This window comes from Myotis lucifugus, unplaced genomic scaffold, assembly GCF_000147115.1.
Source record: "Myotis lucifugus unplaced genomic scaffold, Myoluc2.0 scaffold_24, whole genome shotgun sequence".
In the NCBI taxonomy this organism is placed as follows: domain Eukaryota; kingdom Metazoa; phylum Chordata; class Mammalia; order Chiroptera; family Vespertilionidae; genus Myotis; species Myotis lucifugus.
The window spans coordinates 5239859-5259410 of record NW_005871072.1 but is presented as its reverse complement, the minus strand read 5'-3'; the positions used below and the strand labels follow the sequence as shown (position 1 = coordinate 5259410).

At 37.6% G+C, this 19552-nt stretch overlaps 2 pseudogenes; both read right to left on the bottom strand.

Moving 5' to 3' along the window:
- Positions 1 to 1027: 1027 nt before the first annotated feature.
- LOC102418317 lies at positions 1028 to 3767 on the bottom strand (annotated as a pseudogene).
- A 1106-nt stretch (positions 3768 to 4873) lies between these two features.
- On the bottom strand, positions 4874 to 5617 carry LOC102430080 (annotated as a pseudogene).
- Positions 5618 to 19552: the final 13935 nt, after the last annotated feature.

Genomic DNA, 19552 nt, shown 5'->3' with positions numbered 1-19552 from the left:
TGTTCTATGTAATTAGAACTCTTAAGAAAATTACATGGAATAGCCCCCTTTTCTTCACTTAAATGCCTTTTTGATATGATAATACTCTTCTAGAATGCTTTCTTGACCAATTCTGGGCAGAACTGACATCTTCCCTCTCAAATGTATCTTCACTTTCATTGGTATATTAAAAAAATTAAAACAGCACCTGATATTATATTATATATTTATGTGACTAACTGCTTTTACCTATTAGAGTGTAACATGGAGTTAGGAATTTTGACATTTCAGAACTTTAACAGCAGCACTGAAAATGTGCATAGCAGATGGGAAATAATTATGAGTTAAAGTAATACTGGAATCTTTTTTTAATATATTTTATTGATTTTTTTACAGAGAGGAAGGGAGAGGGATAGAGAGTTAGAAACATCGATGAGAGAGAAACATCGACCAGCTGCCTCCTGCACACCTCCTACCGGGGATGTGCCCACAACCAAGGTACATGCCCTTGACCGGAATTGAACCTGGGACCTTTCAGTCTGCAGGCCGGCGCTCCATCCACTGAGCCAAACCAGTTAGGGCCCAGCAGTTTTTTTAATAACAATGAATACACTGTAAACTCACTTGCAGTATAATACCAATTGCTACCACTCTACAGACAGATTCACTAATATTAATTTTCTACTTGTTTTATGCCAAGAATAGTGCAAAAATTAAATGGGGAATAGAGGAGAAGAAAAATATGTGAATATGGTGGGCAAGAATTAATATTTAGAAATATTAATTTTGTGATCCTGATTAGATATCATGGTGAAATGTTGAGTTGACAATGGAAATGTTCACATTTTTTATTTATGTATGTTTGTATACATTTTACTGCTGCTTTGGAGAAAGTTTTTGTTCTTTTAATTTAATGTAAATTAAGAATTTTTTTTTTTTACATAAAAAATTCTTCACCTAGATCCAAACAGTAGCTTTTTAAAAAAAGAAGAACATACTTTTCTCATTTTATTTAAACTGACTCAACTGTATCATTTTCTGTTTTCATTTAATGGACCTGGTGCATGGGTCACCTGTACCCTCCGGAACCTAAGAAGGGGAGGGGCTTGCTCAGGCCACGTGACTGGGCAGTTCCCATCTTTGCCTGGAGAGGAAGGGGACTGATGTTGAGAGCCACAGACAGGCCGGGCCCTTGCTGATGGCCTCCCGCTAGGTGCCCACGCCCCCCTCCTATGGGTAAAGCCCACGTCTCGGGAGCAGCTCCGAGAGGCTCTTCTCCACTCAACGGGTATTGCTATGCTGTCCTCTGTACAAGCTGGTGGGGCATCAATTTGTTCTTCCTTAACTTTGGGACTGTCACAGGGTTCCTGCAATTCATTTTTGACAGTGCTCAACATAATGTTCCAAGGGTTTTCAAATGGGGTCTTGCTGGGAGATGGTGTACAATCAAATGAAGATGTATTTTGATCATCTTCATAACATGATGGATGATAACTCTCTCCATCCACTCTAATGGCATTCTTTAAATGCCACTCCTCCTCTTCTTCATCCCAGTATTGTTCAAATTGTTCTTGACAGATTTCACAACTCTCCACTGCTCCAGCTGGCCCTGCCGGCACACTTCGGAACTCCTTTTCTTTAGCAGCTTCCTGAGTTTTGAGCACAACTTCTTCATGCACCTTTTCAAAAAACTGGCTCTTTGCACATTCTTCCAAATCAGTTGTTCCCTCACATTCTATCCAGTCTGTTGAACTGTTGTACCAACGTCTATGAGTAACCTTTCTGCTAGCGCCTTTTTCAGTTCTATTTTGCCGATAATGCCCGTCCAAGTGATCTGCATATACACCTGCCTGTGATGTCGTAAACCTCATTCCACAAGAGGAACACTGAATACCAGTGTACAGTCGATTTATAACACTATCATAACGTTGTTTTAACTCTTCAGTTGTAAAATTGGTAAGATCTGGAACATCTCGATCTTCATTTTGACCTTCCTCCTCTTCAGCGGGAGGCTGAGCAGCAACTTCATTTACTTGTGTTGTCGCTGAATCAGGCTGGGACAATTTGAGAAGTCCTGTTTTTAGCAGTTTTGAAAATAATTCATTGACATCCACCTGACTGAGGTGATTATCGGGATATGCCTTAGGAAGAGCTCCTGAAGGATTCTGAACAAATGCTCCAGGATTTGGTGGATGAACTGGTAAAAATTGTTGTCCCTGGCCAAATGGTACTGGCTGAGCAACGCCAGTCAGAACCTGTGGAGATGCCTGAATGTTTCCTACTGTTCTCGGAGCAGGTAAGTTGCCAAAGTTTCCACATTGAGGGCTTTGAAGATTCTTTTCATCAAAAGAGTATCCAGAAGCTCTGCTAAGGGGATTTGAGAAACTCTGGTTCCCAGGGCCATGTGGTCCATTAAAATTGGGTCCTTGAGGCGAATCAAATATTTGTTTGTGTCTTTGGAATTGCAGTCCTTGGGATGGGGCATTAAAAGTATGGCCAGGTGGCTCATGATATGGACCAGTCTGATGGAAAGAAACGGATTCAAGCCTTTGTGAAGGATGATTGTCAAATCGTGCGCCTTGAAGACCAAGGGGAGCGTCAAACCTTGATGCTTGCTGGTGCTGTGGACCATCAAATCTTTGAGGAACACCATTAAATCTTGGTTGAACCTGCTGTCCAGGTGATCCATCAAATCTCTGTGGGCCTGGCTGACCAGTTCCTTCAAATCTAGGACCTGGTTGGCCATGTAATCCATCAAATCTTGGTAAGAGTGATGGCTGACCTGGCTGCCCATCAAACCTGAAAGCGTGATAACCTTCTAATCTTGGACCACCTTGACCCAGAGGCCCTTCAAGTCTCAGTCCACCTCCTGGTATAGGACCCTCAAACCTCATTCCACCTCCTTGTTGGACTAAAGGTCCCTCAAACCTGATCCCAACCCCTAGTTGACCATGTGGACCTTCAAACCTAAGGTTTCCACCAAGTGGATTATGTTGTCCTTCAAACCTCAGTCCACCCACAGGCTGACCGTGAGGTCCCTCAAACCTCAGACTTCCCACAGGTTGACCCCGATGTCCCTCAAACCTGAGCCCACCCACAGGCTGACTGGTAGTTTCTTGCGGTCGTTCCTCTTCAGTCTTTTTTATTCGCTTTGGATCCCAAACATCCTGTTCAGCGCTTCTCTTAGCATTTCTTTCTTCCCTGGAAGGTGGCATAAAGCCTTCCATATGTGACTGCTTACATCCAGAGTGGCGAATCTTTCCAGCTGAAGGCTCTTCAGGCGATTTATTTAGAAATGTAGGAGTCACATGGATGCTAGATGTATTCCCATTGGGGGGTAGAGGTCGAATAGGCCAAGCAGGATCTAATGAATTGACTCTGACATCCAGGGCATAAAGTTTCTTCAATGGGAATATCTCATCCCATGTGGAACGTAATTTAAATAGACTTTTTCTAGTATTTGCATCCACCTTTTCAAACACACAAATAAATGTTGCAACTAGATTTGTAGTAAAAGCAGCGAGATACTCTCGCCCAACGTTTTTCACAATAGAATCCATAAGGTACAGAACAGGAAGCTTCTCTGAGGAAGGAGCCTTGGCGATTTGGGCCTCGATGAGAGAGACGATCTCCTTGGCGAAGGGCAGGTTCTCCTCAGCTACCATGGTCAGCATATTGATGTGCGGTTTGCTATTGAAGGTCAGGTCTTCGAGGGATGACTGATAATCCCGACAGGTGTCCTCCCGGGCCCCCGCGGGACCGGCCTCGGCCGGTGTTGGCTCTGACATCGCACCGGGCCGCAGCTGCAGCCGCTCTCTACACCTGCCTCCCTCCGGACCGCGCTTCCTCTCTCCGGCTCCGGCCTCACCACGTGCTGACCGAGGAGGGGTGTTGGGGGACCACACGGGCGGGGGGAGACCCCGGTACGCAACGCCGCCTTCTCACGGGTGATCTCTGTCCACTTCCAGCCGCCTCAGGAGCCTCTTTCTCCACATGCACACAAGGGCGCGGGCGCAGGCGGCTCCAGCTCCTAGGGGAACCCTGTTTGGGCGCCCTCTTTTGGGGTCCAGCCCCAGCAGGCCCAGGGGTTCCCAAAGGTGTGGAGGAGTCTGCAAAGAAGGAAGGACACAGACAGCAGCTTTCAGTTGATCCGCTTAGCCAGGGTCTCTAGCCAGGTTCTCTAGCCAGGGTCTCCAGCCAGTTTCTGTGTTTTATGGTCTTGTTACATCTGTATTTATACCAGTTGATTTTAATCCTATCCATTTCTATTCCAAAGGTTAGGGCGTTTCTTATCTCCATTCCAGGGAGTAAAGATTATGTAGCTTAAGCGTGATTGTTCGTAGTTAAAGTGATTAACTACCTGCCTGGCACTTAGTTAAGGGGTTTTATTCCCTCCCTAACTCCAGGGAAAAATCCTCACCTGGGGAAACAGCCTTTCTCAGGGAGGTATTCCTGTTTAAAACACAGCCTTAAGAGGGGGAGCAAACATATGCCATATACGCCAGGTGCCTTGAAACATAAGCTGTGCAGATGTTTCTTCCCTGCAGCGACTGTGTCAAGCAGCAAGGGTGGACCGGCTTCCGGCAGGCTACCAGCCCCAGGAGTGGCACCCATGTTGACCCCTGGGAGCAGACAGTGAGCCCCACCTGTCCATTCTCTCCTGCCCTCCCAGCTGCTCTGGCCACAGACAAACCCCATCAGTTTCAGCACCTGCCTCCAGGTGGCCTGGGTCTCTGCCCCTGTGGGCTGTGCGTATCCCAGTCCCTCACACATTCTCTGGCCTGGCTGCCCCCCAGGGCTCCAAGCACTCGCAGAACATAGGGGGGTTGGCCTCAGTGTCTCCAGGCCCACCTCCCCACCTGCCTGATGCCTGAGTACCCCAGGCCTGTCCCCTTCACCTCCTGCTCAGTTCCACTGTCCCACGCACCTCATACAGGGACATGCCCCGGGATGTGTCCAGGTGCTCCGGCCTCTTGGTCAGCCTCCGCTTCTCCAGACACACACTGAAGCTCCTGGCTCGGTTGGGCACCAACTTCCTCAGGGGCACCCGCAGCTCCCCCAGGGGAGGCACTCGCCGCCGCTGTGGCCACAGCTGTGGCCGCAGCCATGGTTCCTCACACACACACAACCGCAGGGTCTTGTGCCCAGCATCCTGGTGGGTGAAGCCGTGGTAAGTGAGCGTCTCTTCCCAGACAGGCCCTCTTGTGCCCCGAACTGTGCGTGTCCTCAGCTGGCTGGCCTTGCTGGCCCCTGGCAGCAGATTGGCCCTGACATAGGTGTCCAGGGAGCCTGAGGCTGGTGGCTTGAGGCCCTTGGCACAGTGAGCCGTGAAGTGCAGGGCACTGTTGTCCGCATCAAAAAGAAGTGTGATCTCGAGGGTGCCCAGGGTAGCGCTGTCCTCTGAGTCTCCCTCTGGCTCTGGGTCTGGCTGCGGCTGGGGTGCAGAGCTGGCGGGAGACACTGCAGGGTGTGGGCCTGGGGCACCCCGGGCAGGCTCAGCAAAGAGGTAGAAATGCGGGAAGTAGTCAGAAATGAGGGGGATGGGCTGGATGGGTCCCGGGTTCACATCGATGGCCATGTGCTCCTGCATGCTCACCAGCTGTGGCCGCCGCCAGCCCGCTGCCGCCGTGCCCGCCATGGGGGCTCAGGCCAGGGGAGGGGACTCAGACAAGCCCCCTTGGACTGGGTATGAGGAGGCCACACTGGGCCGAGACATGGTGAAGAGGCATCACTGAGGGTGCTGAAAAGGGTCCTGGGTGGCAGCCGGGGACCTCTCTGAGAGCTCCGCCACCTGGCTCTGTTCGCTGCTGGCACTGGGTATGCCTGACTGAGGTGACTCCAATTAAGAATATCTTATTTAGAAATGTTCTTGGCTGACCAGAGTGCATATTTTCTTAAGTTAACATAAATCACAGCATATTTTATGGCTATTTTTCAGGCACCAGAATAATGTTTGTGTACTATTCAAGGTTTACCATGAGAATATATACTGAAGAATGGACAATGTGATGCTTGTATCTTACCAAGGTAAAAACAAACAAAAACTAGAATATTGTTGCTTTAGTAACTACTTACTATATGATCAATATTAGCTGAAACATACAGTTTATCTCAAAATTAAATACCTATGGCAATGTATTTTAAATACACAAACTTGAAAATAAATAGGATGTCTTTCAGGAATATATTAGTGGCCAGAATTGGGTTGGTTTGGGGAGTAGAAAGATGATTCAAATGTCTACCCTTTAATATATTCTCTACCCAGGTGACTAAGAATTAGAAAGAATCACATTTCTAGAGGTATAATAGAAATTCTTCTACCAAGTGCTCATTGTTAGTGTGTTGTGGGCATGCAGGCGAGGTTGGTACTTCAGAGAACTGGGTATGATTGGAAAGAAGAAATGTTAGTTGATTATTCACATAGATTTTCAGGTAGAACCCTAAGATTATGATAGTGACAATATCTGGCCTACAAGTGAGACTAGTCATAGTTCTATTACTTCTGGCAATACAGACATGAGATATAGGCACTGGCACCAACTTGGGTGATATCTCTGGGGGAAAAAAAAAGGTACTAATATGAATTCTCTTTTTAAGAGCCCCTACTTCAAGAAAAGATCCTTAGAAACCTTCCTGGTGAAAAGTAAGTTCTTTGAGTTTATTTAGTTCTTGTGCATCTACAATCCATTGGGACAGGGATATGAGGAGTACGGAGTTGTATAAACCATAAATAACCTTTGTGAAAAGTTGAGAGTGTTCACACAATTATTACAGAAGAGTTTTTATGATTAATGCCATATTCTGTTTGGGAATACTTTCAATTTTCTATCTGTAAACATTATTTGTGTTTGTGATTTAAGGATGAACTACAAAACAAGTTTTAAAATGTTTCCATGTTATCATTTTTATCTTACAAGTATTGTCATTATGACAGCACCTATTTTTAATGTTTTAATTGCAAATATTCAACATTATATAAATGTAAATTAATAGATTTTCTTTATGCTGAACTGGGAGAATAGCCAACATTTATTACACTGTTTCCCATCTTTAAGTTACACACTGATAAACAGGTAAACATTTTGTATATGTGTCTTCTTTCATTATAGGGGATGACATTATTCGGAAGCATTGTTTTCAGATATTAAAAAAGAAAAAGATGTAAGAAAGTAAAGACCTCAAATTCATGAATTTTCCTCTAATGATAAATGTTATTTTTACAGTTGAAATTATAATTATTTAGATGAATACATATGACATGCACTCAGCACCTAAAAACGGCCTTCTAGATTACTAACAGATTTGAAACCTTAAGTTATTATATGGGCTGTTATTTGTATGTGATACTAAGAAAGACCACAAATCATATCTACAAACGAAGTTAAAACTTATGCCCTTTCCCAGAAAAAAAATCTCCTCTACCAAGTGTTTTTATTGACTTTAGAGGGAAAGGGAGAGGGAAAGTGAGAAAGAAACATGGATGACAGAAAAACGTCAACTGGCTGCCTCCTGCACATCCCCTACTAGAGATAAAGCCCACAACCAGGGCAGGTGCCCTGATTGGGAATCAAACCAGCGACCTCTTGGTGCATAGGAAGAACCCTCAACAAGCTGAGCCACACCAGCCAGGGATAACAGGTGTCTTTTAGAAAGACTAATAACATGAAATGATTAATATGATATTGTAAATGACTTAGCAGGTGGCAAATATTAAGTAGCAAGACAGTTTAATGAAATTATAGAAATCCAAACCCCAAATAGTGAACATTTACTACCTTAAAAAATCTTCTTTGCATTTAGTACTGGATCCATTTATTTCTTTCTGCAAAGGAAATAGTCATTATACCACCTCATAACATTTTCTTGCTTTCAAAACTATTGGACCAAAATGTAATAGATCAAACTACAATCTTATTTTCTGCTAAATTTCACACGAAATACTAGAGGAAACTGTTGGAACATTATATCATTTTTTAATATTTTGAGTTATACCTAGGCAGTACAGTTATTTTTATAATATAAATTCATAAAAATAACATTGGTATTTTAAATGCCACAATACTGGGTTCCAAATCATCACATTTAGAATATATATGTATATGTGAATATATATATATACACATATTTATATATATATATGTATATGCAAAACACACACATATATAGTTTTGCGTGTTTAAAACTATATATAAAATGTATTTTATTACTCTTAGTATATAGCCATCAGCAATTTATGGCTTTTAACTTAGTTATTTGTGACATTTACTCAAATTCATCTGTGCAACACTGCTTTTATTTATTTTAACTCCATGCATTTTGGCATTGTAAATATAAGTCTCAAAATACTTGTTCATTCTACTCATGATAGGCATGTATGTTTTCAATATTTTGCTATTAAAATCAATATTGCAATCTATAATTTTATCTATCATTTCCTTGTGCATCTATGTGAACTTTTCTGAGATCTAGATTCAGAATGAAATTATCAAAATCAAACGTGTGCATTGTCATATTGCCAAAATGCTCTCTAAATTGTTGTAGCGACTAACAGCCCAATTGACAACATGGAGTTCTAACTTTTTGCAGCGACATGAACACCTGGTAGTATTGTTTCCTTCCTTATTTATTTCCTCTATCCATCTTTTTAAGATTCCTACCATCACTCTATCTCAGTCTTGTTATTTTTCTTTATTCAATTATACCATTCTCATGTATTTTAAAATGTACCTCATTAAGGTTTTAATTTTTACTCATTAATTTGTAATGAGTTAAAGTATGTTTTTACTATTTTTCTATCCATTTATTTCTCCTCTGAAAATACTTGTTCACTTCTTTTACACTTTGTAGTACTGAGGTTTTGATTGATTGCATTGTTTTAAGGATGTATACCGAGTTTTTCTCTATGTTTTTTATTACCATTGTTCACTTTTATGTAGCAGATATATTTCCCTAAATGTTGACTTATAATTTTACTTGTTTTATAATGTCTTCTTTCATACAAACATTTTAAGTTTTATACACTAAGATTTATTATTTCTTTGAGTATTTTTTTCCACATTTCATCTTGTTTCAGTAGATTTGTTTATCCTTAAGTTCTATCAGAAGCCTCTATATTACAAATATGGGTTTAATGCATTTTACACGGCAGTTCTTGAATTTTGTAGTAGAAGATTTCAGAACTGCTAAGCCCATGGTATTTTTTTAACGAAACATCTTGGGATCTAAACATAAAAACCTTGTTATAAATTACTCTTGACTGTAAAGGAAAGTGTTAAGGCTTTTATTTTAGACAAAGAAATCCTAGAGATTTGTAATTGGACACTATTACATGCATTTTCCTCTACATGTATAATTCATACTATAGAAGAAATATATGCCGGTTAAGCATATTTTTCCACCAAAGCCTAAAGATTTTGTTGAAACATTGCATTTTATTAGCAAACTCTCATCTTTAATATAAAGTTTTTCTCTCACACTCTGATAAAATATTATAGTTTTAAGTCAGCACTAGCCCCACAGCTTAAAATACTTGCCATTTAATTAAATTCTATTTGAGTATATTTTTTCTTTCTAGATTAAGCTAATAATACATAAAACAGTTAAAAATTCCCACTATCCTTATTGTTTGAAAATTATTAAAATAAATTGAATATTCACTGATAATAATTTAGTGTAATTAAACAAGAAAAATACAGAAATAATTAACAATATGTGAACTATAAAACCGATGCTATTCAATGCATCACTCTTATTTGCAGATAATTTCTGAAGCAGCATGTATATTCATGATGGTAAACTAATGCTCTAAGACAAAATAAAACTGAACAATTTAGAAATCTTAATAAAATATTCACTGAAATAAGTATAAAAATATATCTTCCTTAAATTCTTATATTTTTTAGATATGTGCCTATTATACATTATGATTCCCTAACCAAAAAGTTATATTTGTAGGTGGGCATATGAATTTACATTAGGTTATTTAGAAAAAAGATCTAAGAGCATTAGAAAATATTGCAAACTCAGAGGCTATCTTAGGAACTTAATGAAAATGTAATCTTGTTTTAGCAGTTCAATAATTTTTCCCTGGTTAAAGATTTAGTCCTGAGAACAGTCAGTATGCACAGGTCAATAGAGGAAATGTTAATGTTTAAAATTTGAATGAAATAAGGGACAATCATAAGGCTTGATGTTGTACTACTAAATGCATTCATCCTATCTAATAAAGAGGTAATATGCAAATTGACCATCATGCCCACCCACAGGGATGGGGCCTAAACCGGCAGTCGGACATCCTCCGAGTGGTCTCAGATTAGAGAGGGTGCAGGCTGGGCTGAGGGACAGCCCCGCAGCCCCCCATGCATGAATTTTGTGCACTGGGCCTCTGGTTTAAAATAAATATTTATTAAAAGTATCCATAGTGAATGTAGTTGAAATTTAGAATTAGATTAATTTTAATCTTTATTATTAACAGCACATTAATGTGTATATATATATATGAGCTACTATGTTGTTTATTATTTATAATTTATTCATACATTTATGCACTTATTTTCAAAATAATGAGCATCTTCTAATCCACTCTACAATACAAGAATTAGAGTATTGCCAGTAACTTGTAGAGAGCTAGGTACTTCTCCTCTGAGCTGACCAGTGCATCTCCCACCCATGGTAAGTACTATCTTGATTCCAGTGTTTTTCATTCTTCTTTTTTTTGTTTCTCTACATTCTCATCACATATCTATGCACACATATCATATTTTGGTTATATATTTCAAATTAGATACATGGAATATGAAACAAAACATATCTTTATAGGAGTTGTTTAACTCACTTTGTTCTTAAAGTTCAATCATGCTGATGCATGTTACTATAGTTTTTGTTTTCACTACTGTATACTATCTTATTCTTTAAATATACTATCTTTTTATTATTCGTGTTCTGAAAGTGGATGTTGTGTGGCTCTTAAGATTTTTCTATTATGAAAAGTGATGCTTTGAAATTTCTCTCATATTTTTTATGAAATCTGTTTGCTATTAGTATCATTATTTTTTAAAGATTATTGACTTTTTGTTTTTTGCGTTTGTAATTTAATTTAATATAATGTTTCCATCATCCTTTATCCCCTCTATGCCCTCTACCACCTCCACCCATCTCCCTCCACCCTTGCAATTATAGATTCACATACAATTATATTAGTAATAATAATGCAGAGAGATAATACAGAGAGATTCTGTGTACCCACCTATTTGTTACTATTGTTTGTATAGTGGATATTTATTTAATTATAAGTTTATATCAATGTCAATAGGAATTAAGAAACTTAACTTCACTAGTCACTTTAAACAAAGAACTATTATTCTAACTGTAAGAAAAAATAAAACTTCTAGAACATAACAGGAAAATCTTGGAGCAGGCTAACCTTTCTTAAATTAGTTATAAAAACATTTTTTTTAAAAAAAAAAGCTTAAAATTTAGATACCATTAAAATTAAGATTCATTAAAAAATATTTAGGGCAGTTAAAAAGGCTGAGAAAATATTTGTGATACATATATCTGTTATGGATCTTCTATATTGAACACATAAACAGTTCTACCAATTAATAATAAAAAGACTCCCATAAATTTTAAAAATGATCAAAATACTTGGACATATCACAATAATTATCCAAATGACAAACATATGAAAACATGTCCAAATTACATGTAATCAATACAAATTTAATTCTAACCTATAATGAGATACTTTTAGTTCCTACCAAAATGGCTAAATTAATTTTTTTAAATTACCAGGTGTTTTCAAGAATGTTGAGGAATTTATAATTACATATGCTCTTAAGGGAGTGTAAGTGAAAATATTGGCTTTGGAAGTAGCAACTAAAGATTAATATATATATATCTCCCACGTTCAAAGGCTGTTAAATTGTGTTGTTTACCCATATCTTCAGAAAAAAATCACTTCTACTGTCGTGGTAAACAACCTGCTTCCCTATTTATAATGGTCTGGCCCTCTAGCAACTTCAGCACAAAATTATAGCTAATTTGCCTACAAACGTCAGGTGGTCATAATAATCTGGCCACTCAGTGTACACGTGCCTTAGCAGAAATTCCTCTCTTGGTTACGTATATGAGGAAAATGGGGAGATTGTTTTATAATAGCTGCCACAACCCAAATGTATACCAACTGAAAAATAGAAAAAGTTGATATATTATGCTATCACCTAGTATGTAATAAAAATGATTGCATTAGAGCAGCAATTTTCAATTAGTGTGCCTCAAGGGGCACGCTGGTGAGCTGAAGAATTTGTCAAACATGCAGTACCTGACTATTTAGTCAGGGGCAATGACTTCTTTTTCCTAAATTGTCAAATAAAAAAATGACAACAGCCAGCACAACAATAGCTATCTGGTGTGAGTGAATCAAAATTATACCTATGTTTTCATCAGAGCAGTAAAAATTTTAATATATTTTTGGTGTGCCGCCGAATTTTAATAATTAGTTTGTGTGCCATGAGATGAAAAAGGTTGAATATCACTGCATTAGAGTTATGCACAACAGTGGGGTGAACTTCACAGACCTAATGTGGAAAAGTACTGGTGCTGTAATGCCATTTACTTAAAGTTCATAAAGAAGCAAATTGAAATGGCACTTAATTATCAGGAAAATGGTTGATAGTGATTGAGCCAGGGCAGGAGGGGTCTCCTGCGTTGTAAGTACTTTTCTACTTCTTGACAGTTAGAGTTAGAAAGATGCAATCATATTGTGGTAATCCACTGAGCTGCAAAATTGTAAAAGGAGGGAAGTAAAAGGAGGGACATTTATAATACTTTAAAAAAAATAAAGATATTTTTTTAAAAAGAATATAAAAGAAATATCACCAAAAATAAAGGACTATTGTATAGCCTAAAAGCAATAGACACTCAGGAGGAAGATACAAAATCCCTTTTAATTTAGGGGTTTGAAGATGGAAACATTGATGCCCAACACCTAATTTGAATTGCACAGCAACTAGACATTGGGAAAACATTTGAAAGGCTATCAAAGAGTAAGTCAGATATGATTGAATGGAAATATAAACCTTAAACTAAGTCAGGATTCCACATGTCATGAACAATACAAAAAACTTCAATAGATTGTTATCAGATTGGATCTCCAACACATGAAATAAGAAATACAACCAAGTTGAGTTGTGTTTATTCCAGGATCATACTATTGGTTTAATATTAAAAAATAAAATTTGGTCTAAATGGCTCTTCGACTTAGATAATGAGGCTACTCACACAAACATGAAGATAAGCAGAGAAATGGTCATGGGTTCAAATAAATTTGATGTATAAGCCACATAAAATGTATGATTCATTCTATTTAACAAATATATCGATTATGTAGACTGAGATGCTATCTACACCCGGGCTTAACCTTAGCTCTGAAAATTAACAACAATAACGTGTACTACATGAAATTAAAAACTTCATTGTCAAAAAAATGAGAGAATGTTCATTATTCTTGATAGTGTTTTGATGTGGTAAAATAGCCTTATCACCAGATACACATATTCTTTACCTGCATAATATCAGAGTTGACACACTGAATTTTATTATTATTTTTGTTAGTAATATTCTGAGCATTTGTTCAGATATCCATATTGATATGAACCACCAGTCATTTGACTTACAATATATTCCATTACACTCATTGTTAGAAATACACATGGATAGACAAAATTCAGACATTACCAACTTTCAAGACATTTATTTTACAGCTGCATAATGAAGTATAGAAAGTAGTTAACAATAATGTGGATCAGACTCCAAAGTAAATTCTTTCAATTTCTCTACTAATTACAGTTTAAAAAGCACCTTCATAAAAATATAAAATAAACAGAAAATATTATTCATGTATCATATTATATTCTTCTTTATAGAAGCAGATCCTGCTGCCAATACTGCACTCTCAAAAATTAATAAAAGCTTTCCATGACATTCTGTGTGTGTGTGTGTGTGTGTGTGTGTGTGTAGCTGTTAATAGAAATCAAGCTAATAATTTTTTTTAATTATAGGAACTTGAAAGATAAATAAAAAAATAATAAGAAACTTTTAAAATAACACTAAGATTACTCAGTGTTTCAGTTTCACTTCACTGTTTCCCAATTTTGGTCAGCAGGGAAATGTTAGAAATTTATATTCTTGACATCTTCCTGGTCCAAATTCTCGTTCAAACCATGAAGTCACTTGGGAATAACAATTTCTACATTTTTAATAAACTTCCAAGTGAAAGTTTGCACAACACGATTTAAAAACTACTCTCCTTCCTTGATAATATAAAGCTTTGTTTCTGAAAGGATATTTCTAATTGTCTACAGCTGGAAGCAAGTCATCTGATGGATGTCAAAGCCTTCATTCCAATGGCAACACTCATTTTTAGCTTGACATTATTAAACTTTGAGTAGAGATCACTATATGTGGTGACTAAATTGCAAATACACGTCTCATGAATGGGAGTAAAAGGAGGACTTTCACTGACATTTGAATTTTGTGTGTGGGGGATCTAAATGTGCAATGAATAGCTTTCTAAATAGTGCAATTGTTTTACTTGTTTTGGTAATGAACGAGAAAATTAAGATGTAGAGATTGAATTGATATAAAAATATTTCTGCTATGACCAAACTTTGCTGAGTGTTGTTTCAGATAGAGCTGTCCAAAAATAAATAAATAAATAAATAAATAAATAAATAAATAAATATCATGTTGCCCAGCTGGAGTGACAGTTGGTTGAGCAATAGCAATATTCTTTTCATGGGAAGGTTGCCTATTCTCCATCAGGGCACATACCTGGGTTGCAGGTTCGATCCCTGGTCTAGGCAACCAATTCTCATTGATTCTCTCTCTCTCTCTCTCTCTCTCTCTCTCTCTCTCTCTCTCTCTCTTTCTCTTTCTAAGCATGTCCTCAGATGAGGATTAAAAAATAAATCTCAAATCTCATGTTTAAGCATGCAACATGGAACTCCCAGTGCATTTATGAGAAAGGGGAGAAATGGTGGGGGGAAAACAAACCCACAACAACAACACAAAACAAAAATCTTGTAGCAGCAATATGCCAGCTGACATCATTGCACAATAAAGCTCACAGAATTTAGTGACATAATCACTACTGTCAATTTCTTATCACTCGTGGTTTTGCATGTCATGATTTAAGCAAGGATTCATTTGGATTTCTGGCTTAGGGATTCTCATACAGTTATTCAGATGGTGGCTGGAGCTGAAATGGCAGGGGTCAGGTGGGATACATGAATGCAAGCTGGACATTTCTCTCTCTTCATGTTGTCTTATTCTCCTCCATGTATTTTCTCCTATTTGCTGATTCCTCACAACAGAATCACTCCTCGTGAAGGAGAGCAGGTACATCATATGTCAGGGAATTACAGCACAAGTAGAATTGCCAGAAAAATATGACAGTTAAATTTGAATTTCAGATAAACATGAATAATCTTTTTATAAATACAGTAGAGGCCCATTGCACAAAGAGATTCATGCAATAGGCCTTCCTTCCCCTGGCTGCTGGCACCGGTTTTCCTCCTGCACCCGGGACCCAGACCTTTGCTCTGACTGCAGCAGAGAAGCCAAGCCTCTTCGATCTTCAGTAGTCTTCAGTCTTCAGTCGTCTTCAGTCTTCAGTCTTTGTTCTGCACCTTTGTATGCAAATTAACCACCATCTTTGTTGGGTTAGTTTGCATACTCATCCTGATTGGCTGTTGGGTGTAGTGGAGTGACACCAATTTGCATGTTTCTCTTTGATCAGTATAGATTCTGGATTATACCTGGGACCAAATTACAATTTTTTAAAAACAGTATTTGTTGTTAATCTGAAATTCAAATTTAACTGGGCTTCCTGTATTTACTAAATCTGACAACAATGAGCCAAACCTGGATGGTTTTCTGTTTTTTATACATACAGTTTAAGTGGGACACAGCAAGCTGAATCATATAGGGATCATCTACGGCAGCTTTAGCACTGCAACAGCAGCATTGAGTAGTTGCAACAGAGATCACATGTCTGGCAAAGTCTAAAATATTTAATACCTGACCCTTTACAGAACAAGTTTGCCAGTCAGTCTCTACCTTGTAATTAAGCTTTCCAGTAAGAAAGGTCAAAGCTGCATCGGCGTTGATAACTAGACCTGGGAATTCTCACAGCAAACTCCTGGCTACTCATAGCTGCCAAGATTCAAGGTGAGAGGAATTAAACTTTAGTTTTTACAAGGGTTAGGGGAAGTTTCCAGAAAAACATGTGAGAAATAACAACTTCTCTTGACTAGATTGTGACTTGTTCTCTAAAGACAGCACTACTTTGGAAACAAATAAGGCAATTCGCAAGCAAGAAAAGTAATTTCTATTTTAAAGTTTTCCACCAGATAAATCTGAAGATTTGTAGTTTTGGAGGTGTGTTCATTTAGCAGTATAATTCATTGAAAAGAAAATAAGGTATTGCTTTTTTAATAAAGGCTCAATTTAAATTTGCTTTTAAATTATTTTTCCACTGTGTACCAAATAGGCTAATACTCTTTTTAAAGTAAGTTGCTAAAAGAGAAAATGTCAAAATATGTACAAGTCAATACAAAAAATAAAACTAGTATAGTTGCATGCATAGCAGTCCTTTGAGTATCATTTTCATATTCCCAAGTAATTTTACTTTAAGAGTAGAGATGAAGCTGAAACCGGTTTGGCTCAGTGGATAGAGCGTCGGGCTGCGGACTGAAGGGTCCCGGGTTCGATTCCGGTCAAGGGCATGTGCCTGGGTTGCGGGCACATCCCCAGTTGGATTTAATTCAAAATGTGTAAAATGAATTTCTTGCCTTTTAATTTTTTCTAAATTAATATGTTTATAAATTTCCCTTCATTATATCACGTTTAGATCTCCATCATGTGAAATTTCAGAAAGTATTAAAATAGGTATGACAATTTAATTGTTTTATAAACCAATAAAACTGTTGTCATAACATTTTAAAACCATAACAATATTGTTTCCATATGGATGTTTAATGCTTTGACTCAATCCATATGCTTCCTCACTGTTTTTAATGTTCATATAAACTCTAAACACAGTGTATATAAGATGAATATTCACATTAAGGATATAATATAATCTCATTTCAGTATTGTTTACTAAATACATGTGCATAAAACAGATTAAGAATTATTACACTATTAAAAAAGTACAGAATGTGCTTGGATTTCTAGAGCATGTGATTAATACCAAAAACTTGATATAATTCATGCCTAGTTTTAAATATGCAGCCGAACTGCTAAAAATTTAATGCAGATTATTTAAATAACAAAAATAATTTTTTTAAATTTATTAATTACTATAGTAAAAATAGTGTGGTGTTTTATAATTTGTAGCTGGTAGCAGATGTTGATTAACATTAGAGAAAATGCTGAGATACCGATGCATGTGATTATCATATAAAAACTAGAGGCCCAATGCACGAAATTCGTGCAAGAGTAGGCCTTTGCAGCCCCAACTTCGTCCTGAAGGTCCTCTGGACAGTCATTCCACTGTTTGGGCCATTCGGTTGATTTCTATATTATGCTTTTGTTATTATAGATGATTAATTATCTTGAAATGAAACATATTTGGGAATATCATGTGCTGCCATTATGTCAATTGATTCACACATCCATTTATTTAGAAGAGAATATTGCAAGATTGCAGTAAAGATTTCAGGGTCAATATCAATACCTCAATATGTGCTCATTAGTATTATGTCCCTTGGAAATGTCATTGAAACCGAATACTGTGTTATTTTCTAAATGCCTACACTTTTAAGTTATAATTTAATTTTACTTAACTCTAATAAATACAGAAGTTTATAATCAAGGTTTTATTCTTTTGTCCTTTCTTAGGCCATTCATAGGTAAGTTTAACACATTCATAAGAAATGTCACTGATCTTATTAGCATGTGATAATAGTAGCTAACTGCAATTTATGATAAATTATTAGTATAATTTATATGTCTGTAAAAATATCTGTGTAATACAGATATTATAAAATCCTTTATTAAAAAGGAGAAACTAATTCTTATGTAATGTTATGCAGTTAGCAGGTGATATTTGAATTCTTGCAACTTGGCTCCAAATCCTCAGCTCCTTATTACTACTAAGCATTTATCAATTACTGAATTAGTATGAAAAGCAGAAACAAGAAAAGCTTTCAAAAAGCCCTTGACCTCCCAAACTTCCTTCATTTTCTAGTATTAAAGCTAACACTTATGATTAAATGGTTTAATAAAGAGAAGAATAAACAAAAACTTATGAGATTGCAAAGAGAAATCACAGAGGACATCCAAACTAAGTTTTAAGAATTAGTATTACTCTAATAGGTAGTAGGAAATTTTATCATAAACAGAGTAAATAACATGTACAAAGTCATAAAAGCATGAAATTCTTGATTCACCCTACATCTTTCTCCATTTGCATGATGATTAATTGAGTACACCTTCTAGCATTCTGAGGTCATGTTTATTTATTTTAGCATGTGCAAAGCAACATTTTAATTGTAAATCCTCTGTCATGTACAACCACTGAGTTGTTAAGTAAAAACAGCAGGATCTATATCTTAGTTATAATTTAATCTCTCACTTATAATTCAGTGTTTGACTACAGTAAAGGTTTTCAAATAATACTCATTATGTAAGTGAAAGCATTAACAATGGAAACTGATACATTTAATATGTATAGGTGTTATAATAATCAACTATTAAGGTAAAAGATATGAGAAAAAGAAAGAATTCATAATATATTGCACTCAAACAATGTATATTATACCGCTTCTTGATTTTCATTGGTCCATAAATCTACTTTTTTAAATTGCTGACACTATTACAGATATAAATAATATTGCCATTGACAAAGGGATGAATGTATTCTTTTTGATTGGTGTTCCAAGATTCTTAGGATATACTCCCAGAATTGGGATCTCTGGGTGAAAAGGCAGTTCATTTTCAATTATTTGAGGAAACTCCATACTGTTTTTCAGAGTGGTGGTTGCACCAGTTCTGCATGCACACCAGCAGTGCACCAGGGTTCCCTTTCCTCCACATCCTCACCAGCACTTGTTGTTTGTTGATTTGTTGATAGTAGCCATTCTGGTAGTTGTGGGACATCCTATATAATAAAGAGGTGATATGCAAATTGACCATCACACCCTCACACAAGATGTGGTCACAAGATAGCCAGCAGAGGAGGGCAGTTGGGGGTGTCTGGGCCTTCAGGGGAGGGAGGGAAGTTGGGGGGTGACCAAGCCAGCAGGGGAGGGCAGTTAGGGACAACCGGGCTGGCAGGGGAGCAGTTTGGTGTCGATCAGGCTGGCAGGGGAGTGGTTAGGGGGTGATCAGGCTGGCAGGCAGAAGCAGTTAGGGCCAATCAGGTAGGCAGGCAGGTTAGTGGTTGGGAGCCAGCAGTACAGAATTGTGAGAGGGATGTCCAACTGTGGGTTCGGGCCTAATTTGACAGTCAGATATCCCCCAAGGGGTCCCAGATTAAGACTTCCAATAGCTGAAGGACACCTCCCCC